Source organism: Mytilus trossulus, chromosome 14 (genome assembly GCF_036588685.1).
Source record: "Mytilus trossulus isolate FHL-02 chromosome 14, PNRI_Mtr1.1.1.hap1, whole genome shotgun sequence".
Lineage (NCBI taxonomy): Eukaryota > Metazoa > Mollusca > Bivalvia > Mytilida > Mytilidae > Mytilus > Mytilus trossulus.
In genome coordinates, this window is record NC_086386.1 from 72,379,378 (window position 1) to 72,387,885 (window position 8,508).

The window sequence follows — 8,508 nt, forward strand, 5'->3', positions numbered from 1 at the left end:
GGAGATGAATAAAATTCAGCCGAAATTTTGAAGGATTGTAAACTGCCTCTCAAAATTTTTGCCGCATCATGTAGGGTCTAATCTTCTTGATGTATGGAATCATTAACAAAACTGGTTTTCATCTAAGAAAATTTTAATTCCGCTTTTAAACTACTGGCAGCGCGAATAGCCTCAGAAACACTGATAGAGCTACTGAAAATCATGTAACACGACTTATGATATTTTATTTGTTCTAATGGAATCACTTTCGTTGACTCAAATTCATCATAAAGGCGGCGATAAACAATACCCTGTCTGACATCTATTGCGTCTAAAAGAGTAGTCGTCCCTTTTTCTGTTGCATTTGACAAATTTTCAATAGTAGATATTTGCCAAATAACGCATAATTCCCAATTACTCTTAAGCCTACTCCTTTTTGGAACTGAGTATTAAACTTAACAAGACTCGTGTCCATTATTTTCCGGGTTATTTCGGGGGTGTACCAATGTTGTTTAAAATTAGTTTATTCAACAAAATCAACAAGAAAGAAAACAACTAAAAAAAACTAACACATAAAATCTGTATAATCAGTCAAAAACTAGACATTGACAATGATATAAATATGTCTTACTATAGATGAAAATAAAGAAAATACACAGTTTTATTTTCTGGGGAAAAACAGCAAATCATAAGTCAGCGGGAAATAGGAAAAAAAAGAAAGCAACAAGACTTAATGAGGTGAAAATCAAATAGTAAAACTGCTAAATGATAAGTATTATAAAACGGCCCGAAAAACTTAATTTGCATGACTTTTCTTGATTTGTCACTCCACTATAAAGGTGTTTTCATATATTTTACTCAAGCTATAATCTAGATTTTATAATTCATCAGTTGACCATTTATTGAATTTTTCAACATGTCAAGGAAAAGAATCTCAAATTTAATAAAAATAATTAAGCAAGTATTCTTCTTTTTGTGGTTTAAAGTTTCTTTAGATAAGTAAGATAAGTATAATATACAGATATAAACCAATACCAAATTTTCACATTATTTTTTCAAAATGGTTACAAAGCTCCAAATTTGCAATTTCTTTAATGAAAAATGAACGAAAAAAATAAAACACTTCGGTTTTGAACATTTCATGAGCGGATGATCATATGATTTAGTCAAATACAAACTTATGACCCCATCAAAGTATCATACTTTACATAAATTTCAAGACAATCAACCAAAAACTGACCCAAAAAGACTCATTTTTGCAAGAGTTATTTCCCTTTCCAATGTTAATTGCCATAGGAAATCAAAAATACTGATTTTGAGTTTTCCTCAAGTTAGATTTCACGAGGCCTTTTTCTGAGTATATAAAGGGCATAATGCTACAGATTAGAACTAAAACATTTTCTGTAGCAATTAGTTTGAGGTTAAATCTTAGTTTGAATGGACTAGAACCTATAGAGTTCAACGACTACACATACAAGGTTTGGACTTGCTTATTCTTTGGAAATTCAAGTTTCAAATTTCACCCCGGCAATCTGTTTTTGTAATGACCTTGTAAGCCAATTTAAACACAAAGTTTGCAATGTCACGTTTCAGCCATTTATCCTGTATTTTGCACTGCAATGTTAAAAGACTCTCGCTTTGATTTTTAAAATAGCTCAGGAACCTGCATTTTTGCAACAACAGTCATTATGTTTCGTTTAAATGGTATATATTGTTGTGTATATTCATTTTCTGCCCCGGCAACCTGTCTATCACTTAAATTAAAATTAAAACACACATTTTTTCAGAAGTCCCTATCATTTTAATGTAATTCCGTGACCCGTATCCGATTTCTTTAGTATAATATTCAAATAAGCAAAGTGACGTTAATTTCTGGATATGGAAGTTCTCTCCATCATCCCTAGATTTTACTTTCTATCAACATAAACACATGGGATGAAGATTTTAAACAAAGTTCACTTTTAACTGTATACTTTATTTTAAAGCACTTTACGTTCATATGAGCCAATGGCTTACACAGATTATAAATGTGCATGATAAACATATAATACAGTAAAACCGTCATTGGCAATGAAAATAAACAATACAGCCACTTTCTACTATCATCCTTTCTTTAAGTCCATATAATAATATATTACACTAGAGTAAAAAGTATTAAGATTATCATTCATAAAAAAAAAATAATTCAAAGAGATATTGTCGACGATCTATATATATCATTATTACATTTCGTTTCGTTTTGAAATCTTAAATATTGAATATAATCTGAAGAAGTATTTATAAACTATGACGTAAACACCTTCCTTGTTGACATATGGGGTGTTACCTTTGAATTAACTACAATGGCACAAATATCAACAACAAAATGCGATTTATGTTCAGAAAATGACGGTTCAATATTTTTATAAGACCGCAAAATTTGAAAAAAAAATCGTCGTATATTGCTATCACGTTGGCGTCGTCGTCGTCGTCGTCGTCGTCGTCGTCTGCGTCGTCGTCGTCGTCCGAATACTTTTAGTTTTCGCACTCTAACTTAAGTAAAAGTGAATAGAAATCTATGAAATTTTAACACAAGGTTTATGACCACAAAAGGGTGTTTGGGATTGATTTTTGGAGTTTTGGTCCCAACATTTTAGGAATAAGGGGCCAAAAAGGGCCCAAATAAACATTTTCTTTGTTTTCGCACTATAACTTTAGTAAAAGTGAATAGAAATCTATGCAATTTTAACACAAGGTTTGTGACTACAAAAGGAAGGTTGAGATTGATTTTGGGAGTTTTGGTCCCAACATTTTAGGAATTAGGGGCCAAAAAAGGCCCAAATAAGCATTTGCTTTGTTTTTGCACTATAACTTTAGTTTAAGTTAATAGAAATCTATGAAATTTTGACACAAGGTTTATGACCACAACAGAAAGGTTGTGATTGATTTTGGGAGTTTTGGTTTCAACAGTTTAGGAATTAGGGGCCAAAAAAGGGCCCAAATAAGCATTATTCTTGGTTTTCGCACAATAACTTTAGTTTAAGTAAATAGAAATCATTGAAATTTAAACACAATGTTTATGACCACAAAAGAAAGGTTGGTATTGATTTTGGGAGTTTAAGTCCCAACAATTTAGGAATTAGGGGCTAAAAAGGGACCCAAATAAGCATTTTTCTTGGATTTCGCACCATAACTTTAGTATAAGTAAATAGAAATCTATGAAATTTAAACACAAGGTTAATGACCATAAAAGGAAGGTTGGTATCGATTTTGGGAGATTTGGTCCTAACAGTTTAGAAAAAAGGGGCCCAAAGGGTCCAAAATTGAACTTTGTTTGATTTCATCAAGAATTGAATAATTTGGGTTCTTTGATATGCTGAATCTAACTGTGTATATTACGTAAGAAGGGGACGGGGCTTATTTCATACACGGTTAGTAATGGTGTTATGTCCCTTTATAAAAACAAAACGGTACTGAGAAAAATCTTAAAAGATACAACAGACGAAGAAATTGATGATCAAGTTTGAAATAAATTCATAAAACACATTTAAACCTTGCAAGATTTTATTGTTGGCATCTGTATTTGTAGGATTATTGGAAGTGTTTTCTTAATGCTAACAGTATTGAAGACTTGATCATTTTAAAAATCACTAGTCTTAATTTCACACGTTCAGATAGTCGGTAAGATAAATTTGTTACATAGTGTGCTAGTGACCTAATACGGTATATGGGGTCAGTAAATTTACTTACCCCATATATACCGTATTAGGTCACTAGCACACTATGTAACTAATAGTCTTGTATTGTATGGTTTATCATTCCTCTGCAGTTGGTATATGGAATACAAAGCAAAACAAATTTAAAAGGTAACTTGTTTATTGATATATGTCTTGAGGACAGAATTATCAACTCGTTGTGCCTCAAGCCGGGGGGTCACACATTTAGGATTAAAGACCATTCCTGATTAAAATTTGTTAAATATCGGATAAAGTTCGTGTGGAACGTGCCTTCAAATACAAACTTTAATTGCAATTTCTACAAAAAAATCATTAAATAACGACAACAGTCATTTATTGTTCCAGAAGGGTCCAATTTTAGACATTTTCAAGGCGACTTTGTCCCGATTTTCTCGTTTTTAATTTGATGTGTATCTTTCGCATGGTAAAAAATGACAGAGTTTGCCGAATGCAAACCGACGGAGATCAGACAGTGACCATAAAATGAAACGACGCTTATCGATGATATCCGTTTGAAAATTGTTTCAGGGTTAAATAGTTTTAGTTTTACCTTTTAAATCTTTCTGTCATCTTTAAAATGATGTCTACAAAAAAGGACTCTTCGTCGAATGTTCTGATGTCATCTGGTTTTGAATATTGTGGAATATCATCCAGTTTGTCAAAGGTACTTTTGTGTGTATCATACGACTGATAAAAAGGAGTGTCATGGGTCTCCTTCAACAACTGATCGAAAGTGGACGTAGAATTTTCATAGCCGACTTTCAGTTTCTCAAGTTTTCTTACTGTCCTATCAATTTCCTCATGTTCTAGTTGTTTATAATCCGTGACTTCCTTTACACGGATATCTTTCACAATATCAATAATTCCATGCAAAGCATCAGCAGTAGACTTAATTAACAATTCAACTTTATCAGAATCTTGCTTTATTTTCTCGCGATGTCCCGACTTCACATTGTCGATTGCTCCCTTTATTTCTTCTAGTTTCTCTTTCCCTTTAGAAACAAGGTGGGTAGAATTTTGACGAGCGTTTTGAAATATTTCATCAGTGCCTGAAAATTTGTGTCCTTTATGTTCCGCTAATAAACATGAACTACAAATCAAACACTTACAATGGTTGCAAAAAAAGTTAAACAGCTCATGGTTAGTTGAGCATTCTAATTCCGATTGAAAAACTTATCTGTCCACTTTGTTCAAATCGCTCACTTTGTGCTTCCGAGTGGACGGAATTTTATCATGAAAAGATCTACAAGATATACACATTGCTTGTTTACATTCATAACACCAGATGCTCCACAGGGCGTAGCTTTATACGACCGCAGAGGTTGAACCCTGAACGGTTGGGGCAAGTATGGACACAACATTCAAGCTGAATCCAGCTCTAAATTTGGATTGTGATTAAATAGTTGACACAGCAAAGGTTTCTGACACAGAATGAATGTGTTCTAATGAACTTATTTTTTTTTGTTTTCTCTTAGAGCAATTCACTATGCTGTTGAATATTATTCCTCTCAAAAAAATGTTTGAAGAAATTTTCTTCTTATTTATGAAATTTCAAATGAGAAAATTGAACCACCCCACCCAATTTTTTTTCTTCACATCCCCCTTTCCCTTATTCCAAAACTGATCTCAATTGAAATTTCAAATGGAGTTTGCAACAATAACCACTCATTTAAATACATCATTAAATATTGAGATGTAAAAAAAAACTGCTCGTTATCACTGAATGGTAAAGATTGTTTTAATTTATCAATTGGTAGTAAAAAGTGAATATACATTGTATATTGTATATAAAAAGATTTAAGTTGATTCTGGACAAAGAAAGATAACTCCAATTAAAAAATGTCTTGCTATTTCACAATATTGTGCAATTAGATATGTCTTGCTTACTATTCTGACAAAGAAAGATCACTCTAATTAGAAAAAAAATTGCTATTGCACAATATTGGGCAATAAGATATTTCTTGCTATTGCGCAATACTGTGCAATTGAAGATTTCTTGCTATTGCTCAATACTGTGCAACGGAAAAATCCTTGCTATTGCACAATACTTCATATACTAATTTGAACCAATTTGAAAACTGGGCCCATAATCAAAAATATAAGTACATGTTTGGATTCATCATATCAAAGAATCGCAAGAATTCAATTTTTGTTAAGATATATAGATTTGACCGTTGGTTTTCTCGTTTGAATGGTTTTACACTAGTAATTTTGGGGCCCTTTATAGCTTGTTGTTCGGTGTGAGCCAAGGCTCCGAGTTGAAGGCCGTACTTTAACCTATAATTGTTTACTTTTTAAATTGTTATTTGGATGGAGAGTTGTCTCATTGGCACTCACACCACATCTTCCTTTATCTATATAAGTTTAATTTTGGACCCTTTGGACTTTAATGTAGACCAATTTGAAAACAGGACCAAAAATTAAGAATCTACATACACAGTTAGATTTGGCATATTAAAGAACCCCATTTATTCAATTTTTGATGAAATCAAACAAAGTTTGATTTTGGACCCCGATTTGGACCAACTTGAAAACTGGGCCAATAATAAAAAATCTAGTTACATTTCTAGATTCAGCATATTAAAGAAGCCCAAGGATTCAATTTTGTCAAAATCAAACTAAGTTTAATTTTGGACCCTTTGGACCTTTATGTAGACAAATTTGACAACGGGACCAAAAATTAAGAATCTACATACACAGTTAGATTCAGCATATCAAAGAACCCAAATTATTCAATTCTTGATGAAATCAAACAAAGTTTAATTTTGGACCCTTTATATACCATTTAAACGAAACATAATGACTGTTGTTGCAAAAATGCAGGTTCCTGAGCTATTTTAAAAATCGAAGCGAGAGTCTTTTAACATTGCAGTGCAAAATACAAACTAAATGGCTGAAACGTGAATTTGCAAACTTTGTGTTTAAATTGGCTTACAAGGTCATTACAAAAACAGGTCGCCGGGGTGAAATTTGAAACTTGAATTTCCAAAGAATAAGCAGATCCAAACCTTGTATGTGTAGTCGTTGAACTCTATAGGTTCTAGTCCAGTCAAACTAAGATTTAACCTCAAACTAATTGCTACAGAAAATGTTTTAGTTCTAATCTGTAGCATTATACCCTTTATATACATGTAGTAGGTGGTTTTCTATGCGTTAACGATAACACCAACAAGAGCTAAGGTTCTGATGCTTTATTGTACCAGTATATAAAACAAGTCTGAAATAGCAATACAACATATATAAATAACAAGCTATTTCATATAACATTAATATAATACTTTTACGAATATCACAGGTTATATTATACAGAAATATAGTGATTAATACATTTAACTGTTATTATCTAAGTTAAAAGTAAAATGTATTGCACGTAGAGAATGTTCAATGTTTACATTCACTATACACTAAATCTCAATCACATATGTAATAAACGTGTATCTGTGTATTTGTATTCAATACTGGTTTACCTTACAAACGGTATATAATAAATGTTACATCTACATTTATTACTATTAACTTCATTAAAATATATAATACGTATAATAATTAACTACATAATATCATACAACAATCATAAAGTTGCAAATATAATAATCATAAAGACTTATGATGTCAATATTATCGATTCATTAAAAGCTCCAAATTAACGGGAGGTAATTCATGTTTACAATACAATATAAACAAAGTTAAACTATAAATAAATATACTCTTACCACTTGTGGAGTGAGTTGTGCTGATACGGTTAACGGCACATCATATAAACATCACACAATCATGTGTTCTACATAATTACATTACATGGAGTCCTGAAACCAAAATACGAACATAAATACTCGGACTCTTAATTATAAAAATATACAATGTAACAAATATTCTTTACCCATTCATATTTGTACTTGATAAAAACTATTTACTACAAAACTATTACTTTATATAAATGGAAACACTTTTCCGTCTTTCACTTAATAAGCCGTCATTTATAAAATATAGACTATTCATGACAATAATCAAATAGTAATGAACGCAAATTAACAATACAATTCTACCGTGGCAAATAAACCGTAGATTATAATATCATATACTTCTAGCTTAATAAAATACTATCATGTACATCTCGTGTACTTGTGTTACATACATGCGATATGAGGAGAACGTTACAAAGCAAAATAGAAACTTTACTAGACTATCATTTACGTGAAAAATATAAATAATGTTAATAAAGAAGTAACTTACAGTATTCTATAATGTTGTCCAAACTAATTAGGTTTACAGGTAAACTATGTGTGGTCAAAACAGATATAAATTCAATGGACTGTCATGGCTATCGTCCGTGGAAATGTACAGGTACAAAACAAAGGAAATTAAACTTGACCGCGAAATATAAACAACCAATCAGATACAATGATTCAAATAAATCCCTAATGAATATTCATAAAATAACATGAAGAATATTACTGTACATAAAAGTAAGGTTTGCAAGTAATAATTTAAACTGAATATACAATATTCAAAATATGTAATTAAGCTTTTTAATAAATACTAGAACACACCCGTGATATCGCGGGTCCGTCACTGAATTAAAGTATACAACTATGCGCAAGCCTTATTTTAGTATTAGTATTGTCATCTGATAAAGTCATGCCGATTATAAGATACACCGTTTTCTCTGCTTTTAAATCTTTCTGGTTGAACCCGTCGAACTGGAACTTATCAATTTTTGGTAATATTAATTATTTGGAAAACAAAAGGTCCTGGAATGGAGCATTGTCCTATATTAGTTATAAATAAAGTTGAATTCTTTGATTCGCTGTTT